Source organism: Aegilops tauschii, chromosome 7 (assembly GCF_002575655.3).
Source record: "Aegilops tauschii subsp. strangulata cultivar AL8/78 chromosome 7, Aet v6.0, whole genome shotgun sequence".
NCBI lineage: Eukaryota > Viridiplantae > Streptophyta > Magnoliopsida > Poales > Poaceae > Aegilops > Aegilops tauschii.
In genome coordinates this window covers 154,435,797-154,457,622 of record NC_053041.3, presented here as the reverse complement: position 1 = coordinate 154,457,622, position 21,826 = coordinate 154,435,797, and the positions used below count along the sequence as shown (strand labels likewise).

Below are 21,826 nucleotides of genomic sequence, written 5' to 3'. Positions count from 1 at the left end.
GTAGACTGCCGTCCTCTAGCTGCACCGCCACCTCTGGCTACGTTCTTGTGGAGGCGCACGACGGTCAGCGCCGCCACCGCTGGTGACGTTCGTGTGGAGACGCATGGCGGTAAGCTTCTCCCACGGTACACGCATTCTAGACTGAGGCCCCGTTCATGTCGGTGTAGCGCTGAATGTTAGCTGATAGACGCTGTTAATCTCACTGTTTGCTGAAGTAGTTTACTATCAATATGCGTATAAACTCGGCAACGTGGTCAACGACCGACATGCATCTAAAGTGGACCCAGCTGCAAACTTTGGAAAACGCCACTGCAATTTGCAAACTTTGAAAAATGCCACTCCAGACTTCGAAAAATGCCCCTGGAAATGGCATGAAATGGCATTTTTCAAAGTTTGGAAATTGCAGTGGCATTTCTCAGAAACACCAGATTTGGAGTGGCATTTATCAAATTAACCCAAAGCAAAAATAACTGGGCGAGCTGCTGGGTCCCTGGTGTCAGCCGCTCGTTGTGCAACTCTCTTGTTTATTGACTACGTTGACAATGGCATGGGACCCAGATGTCAGAAATCCATTAGGAGGAGCCATTTTTTTATTGGATTGAAATAAGGAGGCACTTGCTTGCGTACTGCCATGACCTTGGCGGGTCCCTGGTGTAATCCTCTCCACGTACAATCATCTCCTGATTGCGTACGCGTCAACTTGGTAGGCCCACAAGTCAGCCTCTAAACCCATGGAGGACAAATACAACCCATTTAAAAAAATAACAGCCCATTCCATACGTTCAAACGGAAAGTTCAACATTCAGAGCAAAGTAACATGTCTGATCCACATATAGAGTACTGAACTTCCACGTTGACAACCATCATAGCCAAGTTAACTATCTACTCCCACTAATACTCTAGTAGCGTACAAGTACTAACTTACTCTTAGCTAACTAGACGATGCCGGCCGCCATCTGCGGTACACGCTAAACGCCGGCACCGGCGTCCTCCGCCTCGCCTCGGACTTGCCAGAGGTGCGATAGGGCGCGTTGCTCGCGCGCGTTGGCCCTTTCCATGCTGGCGTGGTCCACCAAAGCTTCGGCTTCTAAGCGGGAAACCCACTTGACGAGCTGGTAGTAAAAATCGGCATCGCGAACGCGTGCGTGCCCGACAGCCTCCAGGGCTATTTGCCGGGCGCCGGCCTCCACGTAGTCGGCCCAGGTGCGGGCGCTCTGCTCGCGACTCAGAGCGTCGGTGCGCTGCTGCTCCATGTCCCGCTGGCGGCGCAAATCGGCGATACGCTGCTCCTCCACCAAGCAGTCGCGCTCCAACAACTCCTGCTCCTCCGCCAGGCGGTCGCGCTCCAACAAGTCCTCGATCTCCGCATTGCCATCTAAAGACCGATAGAATGCCTCCTCCCTCCGTCTGCCTTCCGGTGAAAAACCGAACACTAGTTCCGGCCTCGCCTATTGCGGACGGGCGGGGGCATGGCGGACGTGGCGAGAGCGAGGATAAGTGGCAAGCGACGTCGGGCCGGTGGGGGCTTATGAGGATAGGGCGAGTTGGCTCATGGTGCCACCATAGAAGGCCGGGAAACAATACTTATAGGCGGAAGGTAGCGCGACGGTCATCGGAATTCAATGCATAATTAAGCAAGCATGGCTTATCGTGCCAGCTTGCCGTGGAAAACTAGAGAAACTGAAATTCTGACTGTGCCGTCCCGTCCCGTCCGTGCTGGGTCGCACGCCGGCATGACGGTCAAACGAGTGCACTCGAATCATCTCCCTCCTTGTCAATAATGATTCCACGGATTTAAAAGGCCCGCAACAATTAAAGCGCGTCTTTTTTTGCATCAGTTAGCTGCCTAAATTACGACCGGCTGCATGCAGGCACTCAAAATCGCTCGTAGCCAGTACGCGGAGCAGCATGCAACGAGTCGCAGCCGAGGGCATTAGTTGATGAACTTTAGCTGGGAGATAAGGCATTTGCGAACGTTTTCGCTGGCAGTTTCTTCAGATTCGCATGGCATTTTCTTCAGAGCAGCTTGTCAGTTTCTTCAGAGGTAGGCATTTTTATTCAAAAAACTGCCACTTCAGATCTTGCGTCGCAACTAAAACAGCCAGGAGTGCATTAGTAGGCTAGCTAGTGATCGATCAGTAACTTGTAAACACTGAGCGAACATATATAAGGAACTGTTAATGCATCTCAATGATTCACAGATCATATACAAATATGTAGCTCTAAAAGCAAAGATCAGCCAGAACTAAAACCAACTAGTACGATTCCCATACATAAGATCAACATGTTAATGCATCTCAATGATTCACAGATCATATACAAATATGTAGCTCCAAAAGCAAAGATCTAGAAAAAACATATGTTCTTCCTACTAACATGGATGCTTCTCTTGGCCAACATTCAGTACAGACTGAAAGACAAATTTGTTTGTGAAGTCTAAAATTCCTCTTGCAAACGTAACTGGTTTCACCAACAGCTGGAACCATGAGAATGAACCACACATGATGGAGGAACATCCACTGCAATATGATTTGGTCTTCTCTTGATCACACGACGAGACTATTTTTGAAATACAAACTTTAACTTAGGCAAAATGATGCCCATTGTATAATCAGACCAAAGCAATGAAGTACCTAGTGTTGGCCAATAAATAGTACAGTACTACTTTTCTGCAGTCCATGAAGTGACTATCCAATCTTTCTGTGTCTATTTTCAAATGGCACTGCATGCAGTGACTATACTATTCTCTTGTGCAGTTCAACCAAAATTGCGGTCACTTTGTGTGTTTGCCAAATAGCAACGGGCAGACATCTCTGTCTGCACAAATATCAAGCAGCTAGTAAACATGTACCCCACCTTGTATTTTCGGTTTAAACATGTCTCTTCCGCTTAGCATCTGTCATGTTTTGCACTGGACAATTTGATATAGTCATGTTTTGCCCTGGACAATTTCATACTGAATTGATTTGCTTGTTCAGAGCAGAAATATAGCGCCTATTCTTCATCAGACCAAGGATATCCATGTTCGCAGTGATGGAAGAGGTGAAATCGATACAACCGAAATTGAGCATCCAATCATTGAATCATGTCCTGCACCTCCAATGTAGGTCCACCCTGCCAATAAATTCACATGCAAACCACTAGTATTACTATCTAATGACAGTACAAAAAGAGTAGCAAGATACTAGCAAACCATGTACCTTCTTAATGAACAGCTCATAGTGCCACCAATTGGATATAAAGGTTTGGAAGAAAACATGCTCCTAATGTTGAACCAGTTGGACTTTTTGTGCAGTTCCACTAAAATCGAGCATCCCTGTTTGCATAGATATCGAAAGTGTGATTACTATAGAAGTGGCACTAGTTGAAGCATAGACTCACAAATATAAGCATTTCCAATTTCTTAATGGGAAAAGGTAGCAAGACTGTTTCTAACCACCTGTTTGAAGGAATAAATAAGGCAACAGAGGCTGATGTCAGAAAGGCATATATAGTTCTTTCTGAAAGAATGATCGATTCCTGACCTTTCCTCTTCTTTTAAGCATATGTTGTGCAGTTCAACTAAAATAAAATGCCATCACCGCCTTGACAATTCAGTGACACTGTACAAAAGGAAATGACTTCACATTACATCATGATGTCAGGTATGTAGTCGATAGGCATTAGAGACAAACTTACAGACCTCCTTCGTTAACATAATGAACATTAATTTTAACAAAGGTGTGACTAGCTTTACCGGGATAATTTGAGTGAACTCTACACCCTCTGTTCCTTAATATAACACGTTTTCGTGGTTCAGTTTAAAGTACCCAAACGTCTACTAGTATTTAGAAAAACAGGTAGTAGTTTTCTTGAACACATATCTGTGAAAGCTTGCCACACTTTATTTATGTCCATACGCTAATGCAACACCATTCGAAATTCCGAATACTACAAATATACACTAATCCAGTGGCTAGTGCAACAGTAGAGTAGTTATTTTATAACAGGGTACAGTACAATGGTTTTACTGAACAAATTTCAATAAACTCTGGCACTGGAAGATTTCTATAAGAATTAACAATACAAAATGTAAAGGTAACACGTTTCAGCATTGGTATACTAGCTGTGCATGAGCATTAAACCAAAAACAAAAGTCTGAAGGTAACTAGCATTATTAACTAATGACAGTATAAAAAAATTGCAAACCATGTACCTGCAAGGTAAATATCATTTCGAACTCGGGGGGGGGGGGACCTTAAAAATTGCTACCCCAATCTTGATAATCGATCAAACATAAAAACTTGATCGAATGAATCAAGAGAACAACCGGAGGAGGAGGTGCCCACTCTTGACCTTTCCTCTTGTCTTCATAATTTTTTGTGTAGTTTAACCAAAATAAAATGACATCAGCGCCTTGGCATTTTGGTGACACTGTAGAAAAAAATTAACTTATCTCATGAAAGTGAGGTATGTAATCTATAAGCATTAACAGTGCAAAAATCTGAAGGTAGTAACAAGTTTCATCGTTGGTATACTGGCGCAACAACATTAGAATGCGTTAGCTGAAAAATCTTTAATACATCCACAATCAACAGCTAACCCTGAAATAATCCAGTGACATTAAATTGCATTGCTTAAATTTATCGGTGGCATTAGACTGAGTGCGGCATTAGTTAAATGTGGCATCACTTTAGTAGTAGCATTGCTTGACTTGACTGCTGGCGTTATACTAACAGCAAAAAAGTGACACTAAGAGCATGGGAGGCCCATTCGGACAGTGGGCGCACCAGTACGATGTACCTCCACGGACGCATAGAGTGGTGAGGGAGGTATGGTTGCCCAGAGCAACAAATATCCCGGCAGCATATGTGGATTACGTCCCATTTTTGTTATGTTTAGCCACCTTTTTCCTATGTGAGGACAACAAACCGATCGACCTGGTCATTCTCTATTGCGTTGTCATGCCTTTCTACCCTTCTTCAACCAAGAGACACGAGACTCGTTCCTTAGGTACTGATTTTCCCCTTTTGAACCTAGATGCGGGTTCAATGCCTACTCTCTTGGATAATACAGTCTCCCTTCCTTTCCTTATTCAACCCAGACATGGATTAGTCTGCATGAAGTAGGGTTTCCTTTAATAGTGCAAATTAAGGTTTTCGTCTGCGTGACCAGCAGAGCAGAGGATAGCAAATTGGGAAGATGGTGGAGTGGAAAAAGATCCACATGCAGCGACATGGCAGATGGGGCAATAGAACAAGGGTATGGTTCAAAAAGAGGTAGCATACATGAGGGTCAGAGGGAAGTGGCTTCGCTCGTGGTCGTCGTCCTCCGCACGCACTACGGCAGCGAGCTTGGGGACGGAGGCCATCCCGTGCGGGCGCTAGGTCTGAGAGGACGACCTTGTCGTCAGTGCGTGACCTCGCTCGCCGACGACGAGTGCGTCAACGCTGCACGTCCTTTTCTTCCCCGGCGGATCTGTGACCACCAGTGAGGAGGGAGAGAGAGGCCGTATTTTTTAGATCTGGAGAGAGGGTGATAGTGTGAGAAGCAATTGGGCAGCCCTTAGCAAGAAAGCTCTGAAGCTCCAGCCTATATATCTTTTTTATACTACTAGTACTAGAGGTGGAGTAGTGGTAGAGTAGTTTATATTTTCTCTGCAAACAGTACCAGTTAGTCATGCTTCAAAACTGAACGACACGCCATTAAAAAATAAAGTCGATAACTAATGCGGCACCTCGGGCCAACGCGGCCAGATCGCATTTTGCACGAGAAATTACACACCATGTTTCGTTGACATGTGGTCCCGTTCCAACATGTGAGTGAGACGACGACGAGTCCTTTTGTACAATTTCCGAAAGGACGTGTAGGCCGGGGCGCCTCTTCGTGTACCGTGGCAAACTGGCAAACGTCCACCGACTCTCCGCCTTTCCCTCTCGATTTGGAACTGCTGTCGCATGCTCTTCCTCCCTCCTCCATTTGCCTTCACCCTTCCTTCTGCCATTGTTTGATCGTCTTCTCCATGGAGGGAACAAGCCGGAAACGACCCCGTTATTCTTGCCCCGATCTGAAAGATGACGTGGTGGGGGAACTCATTGATCGGTGCGACATCATCACCTCGGCTAGCATGGCAGGTTCGTTCAAGCCCATTCTCGACTCAACTAATAACATCATTACAAGGAACCCAAGGGTCCAGGAGCGGTTTGATCTCCCTTATCTTCTTCGCTATAAGCCTGTTCGCATGGGCGCGGACGACGGAGGCCTCGCCTTGTGCAAGTTGATGCCGCTTGATAATGATACGTGTGATGTCAAGATGCCATCGCTTAAGGGTAAGTCTGGGCTGGCGCAAATGGAGATTGGGTTGTTTATATTGGGTACAATTGCGAGTGGGAACTTGTGAATGTGTACACTCGTCAGCGGATTCCACTTCCAAAAATCTCCGAGTGCCCTGAGGTTGAGCACACAGATGATCTACGTACGTTCAAATATGATCATGGTGACTGTCGTCTACTGAAGATAGCAATTTGTCGAGTTCCCAACCGCTCTTGGAATTACAAGAACTATCAAGTTGTTGCTATCTTCGACAAGCTTGTTGCCGTCCTTCGTGGTTCGACTGGATGGATATTGCTCAAAAATCAGTTTCTATACACGGATGTGTACTGTGATACAATTGAATACGAGGATCTTGTGTTTGCTGCGACCACTCGTGGCACTGTTTTTGCACGGGATCCTCATAGTTTCGGTACATTTGTCTTCCACCGTAATTATAATTGTTTCATCCATATGCATGCGGGTAAGCAAGTTTCCCTTTACTAATTAACCTTCTTCGTGTGTTTCCAAGGTCCTGTGAACATTCCACCACCTATACTTGAAAAGTTTTATAAGCAAGGGGGAGCTGACGATGGTGATGATCACGAGCATGAGGAGGAGAAGAACTTATATACTCAGTGGCGCCTGGCAACTAATTCCGATGGATCACCTCTTCTTGTCTGTATACAGTGCACTCAGACTATTACTACTGAGGAAGCAGGTGTTGTCTCCCATGGTCGCCCTCTCCTGACCTATTCCAACACCCGTCATGGTATTCAGGACGGATACTAGTGTGCTAGCGCCAACACCTTCTCCCTGGTTCAGTATTGATAGTCTTGGAGCAAACTCGCTCTTCCTTGGACCAAACTATCCAATGATGGTGAAAGGCGATCCAGCTGCTGTTGATACAACATTACTACCATTTATGAGAAGCAACTGTATCTATACCTCGGACATTCCGGTGGTTCCCTACCCTGGTCCTGATATATGCCGCTTCAGCCTGGATGATCAGTCCTGCGTTGCTCTCGATATTAACAATAGCTGGCCCTTCCCAGAGCACCTATGGTTCAAAGCAAGCATTTCCAACGCTGAGGATTGGTTGAGTTGAAGTTCATTTCATTGCTTGTTATTTGTTGTGTGATGAAAACTTTAGTATTTGCTAGAATGTTTTGTTGGAAATAATCTATAATCCAACATGTATCCTCGTTGTCGTTGTGTGTTGATGACTTGTTGTATTTAATGAATGATACATTTCAGTTGCGAATGCATGTCATAGACTCAATTTATGAATGGTTTTCGAGTCACTTCTTGGAGTGTAAGTACCGTAGTAGTATAGCCAGCATCCGGTTAGTATATGAAGTTGCCACATCACATAGAGCCAACCTAATATTGGAGTATGCTAGCCCTCCACCGGCGCGCCGTGATACGTGTCCGTCGTATGTACTTTTCCAAACACTTTTGCCCTTGTTTTGGACTCTAACTTGCATGATTTGAATGGAACTAACCCGGACTGACGCTGTTTTCAGCAGAATTGCCATGGTGTTATATATGTGCACAAACAAAAGTTCTCGGAATGACCTGAAACTCCACGGAACTTAGTTTTTCTAAAACTCGGCAACGTCTCTTTTTTCTAAAACTCGGCAACGTCTTTCTTTTTTCTAAAACTCGGCAACATCTCTTTACTGGTACACTAGCTTGTTCTATACGCCTTCCCAAGTCTTTGATTTTCTTTCCCTTTTTTTGCGAGGAAGGAAGGAGGACAAAATTGAGAGTTCCTGGGACTCGAACCCAAGACCTCTCGGTTGAAAACCAAGGGTGCTAGTCACTTATGTGGCGAACGTTCCCTGTGAGGAGGACGACAGACGAACGCATTTTCCTCGCAGTTTTCTTCCTATATATAAAAAAGTATGCTACTTGGTGTCCGCTTAGTCAACAAACGATTGTGCCAACCTTGACCATTGGATTGACATTCAACGTCTGCCGCGTTTCTTCAGTCTCTTCTTCCTTGAGCCGCCAAAGCCAAACCAGCACCGGCGGGACCGCCTGCTCCCGCCTCCCACGGCTGGCTGTGATCTTCCCCGGCTCCTGTTCGTTCCCGTCCGAGGCCTCACCATCGTCCTCCGCCTTGGTTCGCTCGCCGCGGCGCCGCCCTCCGGTGTTGTCAACATGGTCAACAACCGAGAGGAATAAGGAGATGACTGTACATGGTGAGGATGACAGTAGGGACCCAGCAGCGCGCGCAGTAATTTTATTTTTCGGGACGAAGAAGGGTATCAACTGGGTTGTGCGGGACCCGTGTCCCGTCTAACCCAGGCTTTTATTTCATATGTTTAGCACATGACCAACCCAGTTTGTTTTTTTCCTTTCTGAAAATGGCTAGCCAGCTATTTTGTTTTTTGCAGAATAACCAACGTAGGCCTACTTGCTTTTCTACGCCCTGCTGGGCTGGAAATCTTTCAAGACGAGGAGGGATGCATTTTGCCCAGAAAATGGGCTATAAGTAATAAGAAATGGGCTATAAGTAATAATAAATGGGTCGTAAAATGAAAAAATACAGCAAACAAGCAATTAGTTCCAAAATACTGTTTTCTTTCGGATTTTGATATTTTAAATTTCATTGTTTTTGTGCGGGTAAAATTTCATTGAATTTAAATTAAGGTATATTTAGATTTAAAATTAATTTGAATCTGGCTAAAAATTTCGGGCAGTATGCTGTTTGGGACAGATTTGGAGGCTGACTTGTGGGTCTACTAGGTTGACGTGTACTTTGGCTTTGTCAACTTAGTCCACAAATGATTCTAGCAGCAGTGACCGTTGGATGTTAATCCAACGGCCGTGCTGCTTCTTCAATATCTGATCTTCTTGCTCCAGCCGCCCAAACCAGCTCCGGTGGGACTGCTTGCTCCCGCCTCCCGTGGCCGGCTGTGCTGCCGCACAGGCCGCACCGCCCCACCCTACTTCGTTGCTGGCCAGGCCATTCCTCTACTCACCCACACCTCCTGTTATTTTCCGGCGACGACAGCCGGACCAGTAAACCCTCGTACTCCCCACCGCGTGGGCAACCATTGCCGAGTCTTCCCCGGCTCCGTGTCGTTCCCTTCCTAGGCCTCGCCGCCGTCCACCGCCATGGTGCTCTCGACGTGGCGTGGTCAACGTGGTCAACGAACGACATCCATCGGTCGTGGACTGTACGCGCAAAATAATGATTCCTCCACCTAACAGCTGGGACCCACCGGAAGGGCCTCTGTATTTCGCGAAAAAAACGTTCCCCCCACTGACATGTCGGACCCACCAGCTATATCTTCGCACGCAAGGAAGTGCCTCCTTATTACGCACAAAAAAATGAATACCCCCTGCTAGCTGGGACCCACCATAGTGGGAGGATGACTTGTGGGCCAACTAAGTTGACGGGGACGGAGGGCTTTGTCAACTTAGTCAATATGAACGATTCTAGCTCCAGTGAGCGTACGATGTCCATCCAACGACCGTAGTGCTTCTTCAACCACTGGTCTTCTTGCTCTAGCCGCCCAAAGCAGCACCGGTCGTGCCGCATGCTCCTGCCTCCCGTGGCCGGCTGTGCTGCCACGGAGGCCTCACCGCCCCTACTATGCCCACCGCTGGCCAGGCCCTGCGGCGACGGCAGCCTCACACCGCAGCCGAACCAGTGAACCCTCGTACTCCTCTCCGCGCGGGCTTCCACTGCCGCGTCTTCCCCGGCTCCGCGTCGTCCCCTTCCTAGGCCTCGCCGTCGTCCACCGCCGTGGTGCTCTCGGCGCGGCCTGGTCAACGTGGTCAAGGAACGACTTCCATCAGACGTGGACTGTACGTGGAGAGGCTGACAGCTGGGTCCACGGCCGCAGCAAGGAAGTGCCTCCTTATTACGCGGAAAATAATGATTCCTCCACCTGACAGCTGGGACCCACCGGACGGGCCACTGTATTTCACGGAAAAAACGTTTCCCCCTGACTGCGGGGACCCACCATCTTCATCTTCGCATGCAAGGAAGTGCGTCCGGGCAAAAAAAAAAACGATTCGCCCCCCTGACTGCTGGGACCCACCAGCTACACCTTCGCACGCAAGGAAGTGCGTCCGGGCAAAAAAAAAAACGATTCGCCCCCTGACTACTGGGACCTACCGGCTACATCTTCGCACGCAAGGAAGTGCGTCCGGGCAAAAAAAAAAAACGATTCGCCCCCCTGACTGCTGGGACCCACCAGCTACATCTTCGCAGGCAAGGAAGTGTCTGACAGTCGGGACCCACCTGGTCGAAGCGTACGTAGCGTTGTCATTCTGGTCGCGAACGTGTACGTACATACTGGTCGATGTAGAGGCATGCACATGTCATAGTAGAGGCGCGCACGTAGCATGTACACATACGTACAGCGGCCAGGGTGCAAGAAAGAAAATACGGCCACGTATGTGTACATATGGGCGGGGTCTCGAACGCCTACTCGCGCATACGTACGTCCATGGCTCGTTTACATGGCTGGGTCGGAACGGAGAAACAGCGTCGTCATCGTGTTCATGGGGAGGCAACGGAATGCGTCGTGTTCATGGGGAGGCAACGGAATGCGTCGTGTTCATGGGGAGGCAACGGAATGCGTCGTGTTCATCGGGAGGCAACGGAACGCGTGGGAGCCAACTGGCTGGGTCGGAACGGAATGCGTGGTCGTGTTCATCGGGAGGGCTTGGACGGAACAGGCGATGGAAACGAGGCCTGGCGTACCGCAAAACGGAGGAAACGGACCTCCTACGTTCGGAACGGGGTCCTGTTGATCGGGAGGGGTGTGGCGTACCGCAAAACGGAGGAAACGGACCTCCTACGGTCGAAACGGGGGTCCTGTTGATCGGGAGGGGTGTGGCGTACCGCAAAACGGACGAAACGGACCTCCTACGGTCGAAACGGGGGTCCTATTGATCGGGAGGGGTGTGGCGTACCGCAAAACAGATGAAATGGACCTCCTACGGTCGAAACGGGGGTCCTGTTGATCGGGAGGGGTGTGGCGTACCGCAAAATGGACGAAACGGACCTCCTACGGTCGAAACGGGGGTCCTGTTCATCGGGAGGGGTGTGGCGTACCGCAAAACGGGACTCCAGGGGATACTGTTCATCTCCACCGTCGACCTCCTCCAGCCTCCATGGGCTACCGTCGACCTCCTCCAGCCTCCACGGGCTCCTGTTCATCCAGCTTCCACCGTGCGCTACTCCACCGGCTACTGTTCAACCACCCCTCCACGGGCACCCCTCCACCGTCTACTGTTCATCCAGCCCTCCACACCACGGGGTCCTGTTCAACCACCCCTGCACGGGCACCCCTCCACCGTCTACTGTTCATCCAGCCCTCCACACCACGGGGTCCTGTTCATCCAGAGGCAACGCCACCGCTCACTGTTCATCCAACCCACCCGCAACGCTCACTGTTCATCCAATCGATCGGCTTCAATTATCAGCAGTAGCGAAGGAATCGCTCGATGGGGTTCAGTTAACAGCCATCGATCGATCGCTCGGGTTCAGTAACGCGTAGCCTGCAGTGCAATCGCTCGGGTTCAGTTAGAGCCCAACGCCTCGCTCGGGTTCAGTTAGAGCCAACGCCTCGCACACACGCGCGTACGTGTACGAGAGAAACGCGCATCGCTCGGCCCCCGACCTCCCACCGTAACCGGGAACTCCCCGAAATTTTCCTCCCCCTCGCTTCTACCACGGTTTTTTTCCGTCATGGACGGCCCAAAGAATGTCATGCTGCTGCGTCTCCGGCCCGCCCAGGACGAAAAGCCCATTTTCTGTCATGATTTTTTGTCATAGAAGTAGGAGCCCACCACATCTATGATGATACCGGGTTTTGTCACAATTATCGTCATAGAAGTGTCATATGTATGACAGGAAAAAAAATTCGTTCGGCCCAAAATGTCACGGATGTGTCTTTTTTTGTAGTGACTTCAATGCAAATGTTATGAAACAATTGAAATACAACTCTGATATGATTGCTCGCTTGAGTGACTTGTTGTTTAGAATATCAAATGATGTTAGAGGTGTTGGAAAACATGCTTCTATGGTTCAAACTCAATTAGAACAAGTTGCTAAATCACAAAGAGAATTACTTGATGAAATGAATCATAATATGCATGACTTTGTAGTTAGAGTTGCAACTAGAGGAGGTAAAATGACTCAGGAACCACTTTATCCTGAGGGACACCCAAAAAGAATTGAACAATATTCACAAAGGAACAACACTAGTGCACCTAGTCCTTCTAAAAAGAAAAAGAAAAAGAAAAATGATAGGACTTTGCACACTTCTAGTGAACCTGAAATAGAGAAACCTCCTAATAATGAAAATGAAACTTCTATCTCTGATGCTGAAACTCAATCTGGTAATGAACACTCACCTAGTGATAATGAAAAAGATAATGATGAGGTTCATGAAGACACTCAACCAAATAATGAAAAAGAACCAGATAATGATGTTGAGATAGAACCACCTGTTGATCTTGATAATCCACAACCTAAGAATAAAAGGTATGATAAAAGAGACTTCATTGCTAGAAAACACAGTAAAGAAAGAGAACCGTGGGTTCAAAAACCTATGCCTTTTCCACCCAAGTCAACTAAAAAGAATGACAATGAAGAATTTGAACGTTTTGCTGAAATGCTGAGGCCAGTCTTTTTGCGTACTCGCTTGACTGATATCTTGAAAATGCCTCCTTATGCAAAGTATATGAAAGACATCATCACAAATAAGAGAAAAATACCGGAAGATGAAATCTCCACTATGCTTGCTAATTATACTTTCAAAGATGGAGTACCTAAAAAACTTGGAGATCCGGGAATACCAACTATACCTTGCTCCATGAAAAAGAATTATGTGAAAACTGCTTTGTGTGATTTAGGAGCTGGTGTTAGTGTTATGCCTTTCTCTTTATATAAAAGACTTGACGTGAATAAACTCACACCTACTGAAATATCTTTGCAAATGGATGACAAATCAACTGCCATACCTATCGGTATCTGTGAGGATGTGCCCTTTGTTGTTGCTAATGTTAATATTTTGACTAACTTTGTTATACTTGAGATGCCCGAGGACGACAACATGTCGATTATCCTTGGTAGTCCCTTCTTGAATACTGTTATTGATTGCAATAAAAGCAAGGTCACTTTTCATATTAATGGTAATGAGCATACGGTGCACTTTTCGAAGAAACAGTTCCAAGTGAATGGTATTAATGTTATTGAAATTTTTTCAACAATCACTACTGGAAGTTTTCAAATACCTCTACCTACTGTCAAAAAGAAATATGAAATGCTTATTGTTGGGGAAATGCATATCCCCATTGAGGTAACTTAGTGATTTACGAAAGTTCTTCGGTTTCATGCTAAAAATGGTTGTTAATAAGACTTGATCAACCTTATTAATGAATCATTTTTGAGTGGTATGAAGTTGATGAATTTAGTAACCACTACTTTCTGTCCCCACTTTTTATTCTCTGTTTTTATTAGTTAAATAAAATAAATGCCATGTTTTATCTGTTTTCTAAATTTCCCGTGCAATAAAAAATGACCCAAAAATAAAAGTTTTTAGAATGCCCTAAAAAATTTATATGATTTTTCCTGAATATTTAAGAATTTTTGGTGCAAAAATTACCAGAGGGAGGTGCACCAGGTGGGCACAACCCACCTGGGCGCGCCAGGACCCCGAGGCGCGCCCTGGTGGGTTTTGGTCCCCACATGGGCCACCTCACTTACCTCTTCATCCCACATCATCACTTACCTCCAGAAAAAAATCCCCATTGCTCTCTCTCCCGTGTTCTTGAGCTCAAACCCGCGGATTTTGATCTCTTTGCTCGAAGCTCCGTTTCCGAAACTGTTTCGGGGGATTGTTGCTTGGTATGTGACTCCACCATTTGTCCAATTAGTTTTTGTTTTAGTGCTTTATACTTTGAATAAATAGCTACTCTTGGTGCTGCTATAGATGTGCTTGCATGTTCAATTCTTAGTGTTCTAAGTAGTGTGAATGCTTGATATGGCCTCTATGTATCCCTATGAGTAGTTGTTATCAATTTTGTGAAGTTTTGTTGAGAAAATTTTGTGGACTAAAAATTCAGATTTTTGTTCATAGGAAAAATTGTACGCGGACATGATGAACCTATTTGGAAGGAGTTCTTCGAGGAGATGATCCTCGGGGGCATCTTCCAGTGACAGTTCTACTCGCCGGTCTTATGTTGAACCAAGTGAAAGTTCGACGCGAGATGCCGCCACCAAAACTTTCTTATGGCCTTGCGATGAGTATATGTTGTAGGTGGGCATAAAAGAGGAATTTGAGCAATATGTTCACAATGCCGGTCTCGGTCCCTACCTCTTAGATAAGTGTGAACAGCGCCATCTTCTCACTGAATCATTTGTCAAAGGATTTAAATATTTTCCACGTGAGTCTAGGGTGTCATTTATGCTTTATGATAACCCATATACTCTTTCATTGGAGAACTTTGCTTACCATTGCAAGCTCCCATTTTGGGGTTCGCTGGATGAGCCAGCAAAGGCTGAGTATGAGTCTTTCTTGACTAGCCTTTGTTATGGGGAAAATAGGGGAGTGAGACAAGGAAGAATTAAGAGCATTCATTTTCCCGCAATTCAGTACTTTGCATTATTTAACAGGAAATGTATAGTAGTCAAGCAAGACTGTAGCATACTTTGTGCGCCAGACTTGAGCCTCATTCACACCGCTCTCACTGGTGAAAGGAAATATAACCTTGGAGCGATTGTTGCACACAGACTTCAGCATAACGCCAAAAGTGGTTGGTTCTATGGTGGAATATATGCCACGAGTTTAGCACGAGGGCTGAGTGTTTCACCTTTGCCTTTTGATCCTATCCTTCCCACTCGGTATTTAGATTTTGATGCTTTAAAAGAGCATAAGATTCTCGCAGGAAGGGCTGATAACTTCACTTATAGTTTGTTGTTTAATCAATCACATGTTGTGGGCACATATTTGCCTGCACCTGCTCTCTTTGATTATAACAGCAAGGAAAGGTATTTTTTTCTTGAGAGCAAGGCCCGAGCTCACAACGCAGTAGTGTTGGCGGCAGGGCGTGCTGAGGCCTCCGCACCGAGAGCCTCCGTGAGCTACCACGCCGACTACTACCCTCCAGGCTTGGGGGAGTACGTGTTTCTCACCGACATTATATTCATGTTCACATATCATTCTATCTGTCGGTGTTCACACTTTTTCATTGTATCATCCATGCTTAGATTTATTTTCTTGCTTTCTTCTTGTGTGTTTGAAAAACTTTAGAAAAACCAAAAAAATTAGTTGTAGTAATTTACTTCCTATGCATGCTTAGTAGTAACATTAAAAACAAAATTCAAAAAAGATTTCCTTGTTCTTCTTTTGCTTGTTGGGAGCTTTCCCGTGAAAATAGTTCTTCTCGTTTTTGCTTTTTATTTGCTTGTTGAAGAAAACCAAAAACTCCAAAAATATTTCAGTGTGTTTCTCTGAATTTCTTTTCCTTTTATTCGAGTTGTACCGAGGAGAAGACCACGATGAAAATGTTGAGTGGCTCTCATATGAATAACTGTTGAACTAATAAAGAGCACATATTACCTTGTCTTCTCCTGTTGAATAAAATGTTTTGCAGATTCCAGCTTAGTCCATGGCACTCTTGCACTATTATTTTTTTATATCATTCGGTCGTGCAAGTGAAAGGCAATAATGACGATATTCGATGAGCGGGCCGTGGCAAAGAGAAACTGGTATGAACTCGACTTGTTCTTGTTGTGTAAATATGTTTAACCTAGTACCCATGATTCAGCCCGTTATGATTAAACATGTTTGCAATGGCAATTAGAGATTATAGTTTCTCATGCCATGCATAAGTAACTGGGAGTTGATAATGATTTTGTCACGCCCAATATGCGACTCTATCCTAAAGAGACTCGAAGGTCCCACCAAGGATAGAACTGCATATTGACACGCTTTTGCAAGGTGGATATCATTACATCAAACCATTACATAAATAGCTGGGGATACATACAAGGCATACAAATGCCGCAAGAATACATCAATACATCATACATAGAACCACATCTGGCTATGGATGAAATACAAACAGAAACTCAAACGACATCCACCCTGCTAGCCCAGGCTGCCGACCAGGAACCTATCCCAAGATCAACAAAGAAGAACTCCAAAACATGCAAACATCGCTCTCACGTCATGAACATCGCATTACCTGTACCTGCAACTATTGTTGTAGTAAACTGTGAGCCACGAGGACTCAGCAATCCCATTACCATGGGTATCAAGACTAGCAAAGCTTAATGGGTAGGAAAGGGTAAGGTGGTGAGGTTGCAGCAAGCGACTAAGCATAGTACGGTGGCTAACTTATGAGTACAAGAGTAAGATGAGAAACTACGCAAACGGTCGCAAACTAGTAATGATCAAGAAGTGATCCTGAACTACTTACGTTCAAACATAACCCAACCGTGTTCTCTTCTCGAACTTCCCCGAAAAGAGACAATCACGGTTACGCAACGCGATTGGTGTATTTTAATTGAGTTTGTTCAATTCCTCTACAACCGGATATTAACAAATTCCCATCTGCCACATAACCGCGGGCATGACTTTCGAAAGTTTAAACCCTGCAGGGGTGTCCCAACTTAGCCCATGACAAGCTCACGATCCGCGGAGACAATCCTCCATCGCGGGACCCTCCGATCAGACTCGTAATCCCGGTGCACAAGACATTTCGACAATGGTAAAACTAATCAAGCAAGACCTCCCGGTGTGCCGACACCCTGATAGTAGCCGCACGTATCTCGTCTCAGGCCACGTCTGGATGAGCAGTCCGTACAACTAAAACTAGTCCTCGAGTTTCCCCGTGGCGGCGCTGCAAGGGGCTCTAGTTTGGGACCAACACCATCAGCACTGCCCCCCCTGCTATGTAGAAAAATCCTCGGGTTCGCGACGCCCTATGCCAATTAATTATTAGGTTCAAGTATTATTATGGCAAATGTTAAAACCAAAGTTGGGCCTTGCTAGAAGAGTTTTATTCAAAGCGAAACGTCAAGAGGGGCCCATAAACCCTCACCGTGTTAGGGACGCAAAATCAAGGAACATAACACCGGTATGACGGAAACTAGGGCAGCAAGAGTGGAACAAAACACCAGGCATAAGGCCGAGCCTTCCACCCTTTACCAAGTATATATGATGCATTAATTAAATAAGAGATATTGTGATATCCCATGATATCCATGAAATCCATGTCCCGACATGGAACAACCTGCAACTAGCAACGCTATAAGAGGGGCTGAGCAAAGTGGTAACATAGCCAAACAACAGTTTGCTAGGAAGGGTGAAAAGGTTAGAGGCTGTCATGGCAATTTGGGAGGCTTGATAAACAAGTGGTAGGTAGCGCGACATAGCAATAACATCGGGACAACTAGCATAGCAAAGATATTAGTGAGATCCAAGGTGACAGTCATCTTGCCTGAAATCCCGCTAGGAAGAAGACCGAGTACATGAAGAAGATGAAGCCACGTAGTCGAACGGATCCTCACAATCGCAACGTAACCAGAACTATCAAGGAGAAGCGCCACCGGAAAGAAGTAAACATCATGGTAAACAATCATCACATAAACATGGCATGATGCACAATCAAGTATGATGCATGTCCGGTTTAAAGAGGCATGGCATGGCAAAGTGCAACAAATGATACTACAAGTTAAGTGGAGCTCAATATGCAACGAGTTGCATATTGATGAAAACACCACATTCATTCATTTAGTTCCCTCCTGTTTATGTACCCAACAATATTAAATGTTGTTAAACATGGCAAGAGGTGAAGCATAAGTAAACTAACTATTTAGGAAAGTTTAAATGGGGCCGGAAATAACAAACAACAATTCCGGAAAATCCCCACAAGTCATTAGCAATTTTAAGGCAATCAACAATTTCAAACATTTAAATGTTGTTATCATGATGCGAATGACATGTGCAAGTTATATGCAATTTTTAAGGAAATGTTGACATGAGCATGATAAGAGCATTTGTCGCCACGACGGATGAAAGGGTGCCACGGCGACGATAACGGGAATGGTGCAACGGCAACATTCCGATGATCCGGCAATTCGTGGAAATGCCGGTGCGTGTGCGGAACATGCAAGAGATGGTGGGGTGATCCCAGTAACCGGGTGTCCGACATGACGGTGGCAAGGAAAACGAGGAGTAACGTGCAATGACACACATGTATTCGTTCACGGGCGTCGTCTCGGGGTTATACCTTTGAAGCGTGCATTTTCGGAACGGATCAAGTTGGTGCGAAGTAGAGAAAGTAGACATTCTCGGGACGGTCGTAGTGGAAGTAGTGGTACACAATGATGGTTGTGGAAGTAGTGGTACTATCGGTCCTCGACGGGGGTATTGGACGTCATGCAAGTAGTGGTTCACGTTTCGTAGTCGAACTTGACGAATCCGAACTCTTCGAGGGTCGTCGTGGTACTTGACGATATCCAGGACGGTCTTGTGACTTGCCGGTCTCGACGAACCGTAGGGGTACTTCGTCTCGGGTTTTGGCGACGGTAGTGGAACTTGGCGCTTGAGGTTTGAATACAGGGTCGGTATGTAGTCGTTCACGGTGTCAAAGTCGAACTTGGCGCATCCGGGTCGGGTACATGGCAAGTCCGCACGTAGAGGTACTTGGTGACGTCTCCATGAAGCACAAACGAAGCCCCCGCACATAGATGAACTTGGCGGGTCATCAACGTCCTGGTACCTGGCGTCCTCTCGACCTTGAGAGAGATGAAACAGAACGGCGACGGTGCATGATGGGGAGGGTCCTGCGGCAACAGGAGGTCGACGGCGCTGGCCCGCGGCTGGAGATGGTCGGCAGCTTGAGCGGAGGCAGGCCGGGGCGGAGCAGCAGCAAGTTGGTGGTGTGGACGCGACACGCCAGAGTCGCAGATGAGGGGATCGGGTCGGCGGGCTACGATGACCGGCGCAGTCGAGGGAGGAGCGGGCGGCGGCCTCCGGGCGTTGGGGACGAGGCAGAGGAAGAAGGGGCGCGTCGGGGTCCTGGTGGAGCTCGGCGGCGGCGTCGCAGGCCGGCGCGCCAGAGGCACGGGAGGAGAAGGGGGTGCTGGAGCATGGCGGTGTGGTGGTCGGAGGGAGATCGGGCGCGGGCGCGTGCGGTGCTCTGCTCCTCTCTACGTGTGGTGGCGCAGGAGGAGGACGAAGAGGAGAGGGTGGAGATGGGGATCAGGTAGGGGAGAGGGTTAGGGTTATAGGGTTGGAGGGGGGGCTGGGCCATGATGCAAATGGGCCGGCCTAGCCGCAGGTTGCGGCTGGGCTCTCTCTTCTCTCTCTCTCTTATTTTCTTTAGCAGAAAAGAAATAGAAAGAGGAAAAGAAGGAGAGGGTTAGGGAAAGAACTTGGGCATGGGGATAATTTTCCCGGACTCAAAAAAATGAGCTTGATCCAAGAAAAATGGAGCAGGCAAGATTGCCAGAATTAAATTCAAATCATTTGAATTTAATCCAAATGGTTTGAACTAGGATGGGTTTGAGAAGTGTCCAAAAATGTTGAGATTTTAGGAAGAGCCTCGATAAATGGAGAAAGAATTATTTACAAGGTTTCGAGGTGAAACTTGAAGCAGAAGAGGCATGGAATTATTTTGCACGTGTGTTATGGTCAATTCCAAATAATGGAATATTTATTATAGCTCCCTGATAATAGTAGGAGACTTTTATATGTTATAAAGATAATTTCACCATGTGAGCTTCCCTCGATTTAAATGGATCGAAGACCCATACAATTTATTTAGCTGAGTTTTAAAAAGGGGTGCAAGAAGACATGATGCAATGCACATGATGCAAAGATGAATGCAACGAACAAAACAAATCACATGGCGAAACTCGGAATCCATGGAAGGCATCTGGAGCGCCGGTCTTGGGGCATCACAGATTTATCTTGGATATCAACATAGCGTTAAAATGATTGTGATGTAGTATGATGATATGGTATCCTCCTCTGAATGTTCGAGTGGCTTGACTTGGCACATGTTTATTCATGTAGCTGAATCAAAACCAACATAGCCTCTATGATATTTATGTTCATGGTGTTCATATCCTACTCATGCTAGTGTCCAATGTTACTTATGCATAATGCCTGGTTATGATCGTTGTTGCTCTCTAGCTGGCCGCTTCTCAATCTTAATTGCTACCTTCGCCTGTACTAAGTGGGAATTCTGCTTGTACATCAAAAACCTTGAACCCAAAGTTATTCCAAATGAGTCCATCATATCTACCTATATACGGTATTACCCTGCCGTCCTAAGTAAATTTGCATGTGTCACCTCTATAAACTTCTAAAAAATCATCCGTTTTGTGTGCCTGGATCGTTCATGGAATGACAGGAGGTGGTCGATATCTTCCGTGCTAAGCAGGTTATCCTTTGGTCGAGTGTTTATTCACTTGCCATCGCATGAGGAAATGGGCGGTATTATGGATGCCCAGTCCCAAACTGCAAACATGAAAAAAGAGTTCATCTCTTGAATAATCAAACAAAAACTCCCAATGGAGTCAAAACCTTTACTTTCCGCTTGGGAACCGCCACTAGCGTGCTTAGCATGGAAGATGTTGACAACTGATGGTCGTGAAGTGAATGAGAAGGGTGCATGTCTCAAAATAATAATTTATCTATGTTTTAAAAACTGAGCTCTCGCACCTCTGCAAATCACTGCTTCCCTCTGCGAAGGGACTTTCTATTTACTTTTATGTTGTGTTATCACCTTCTAAAAACAAGCGCCAGAAACTGAGTAGAGCACAACTGTCATGATTTATGCATTGTGTATAGCTAATGTTGGGTGCATCATGACTGGATCTTTTCTACCATGAATTCAATGTTTAGTCGCTGCTTGAACTTCGGAGGTGCTCTGCATTTATGTTTTGCGGTCTCAGAAAGGGCTAGTGAGATACCATTATTGTCATATTATATCATGGTTGTTTTGATAACATGTTGCTATTTGAGATATCTTATTATTGCTCGCTAGCTGATTATGTCATTGATATGAGTCATTATAATCTTTAAATGTTATTGTTGACATGGTTAGTTATAATGTTGGCTGAAAATCTGGGTGCTGTTTAAGCTTATTTATGCAAACAAGAGCAAAAGAGTTCGTAAAAGTTTTTCTTTCTCACTTTCAGTTTATCAACTGAATTGCTTGAGGACAAGCAAAGGTTCAAGCTTGGGGGAGTTGATATGTCTCCAACGTATCTACTTTTTCTCATGCTTTTCCTCTTGTTTTGGACTCTAATTTGCATGATTTGAATGAAACTAACCCCGAACTGACGTTGTTTTCAGCAGAACTACCATGGTGTTGTTTTTGTGCAGAAATAAAAGTTCTCGGAATGGAACGAAACTTTGCGAGGATTTTTATATCAATAATAAGAATTTCTGGAGCCAAGACCCACCAGAGAGGGGCCCCTGGTTGGGCACAACCCACTAGGGCGCGCCCCCCTCTCCTGGCGCGCCCAGGTGGGTTGTACCCACCT

General features: G+C 46.0%; 1 long non-coding RNA gene across 1 annotated transcript; it reads right to left on the bottom strand.

The window, feature by feature from the left end:
• Window positions 1-16,220: 16,220 nt before the first annotated feature.
• On the bottom strand, window positions 16,221-19,500 carry LOC141026551 (uncharacterized). The gene is made up of 2 exons (XR_012188807.1): window positions 18,559-19,500; window positions 16,221-17,855 (listed from the first exon to the last, which is right to left on the bottom strand). It is a non-coding gene; the product is annotated as an uncharacterized lncRNA (long non-coding RNA).
• Window positions 19,501-21,826: the final 2,326 nt, after the last annotated feature.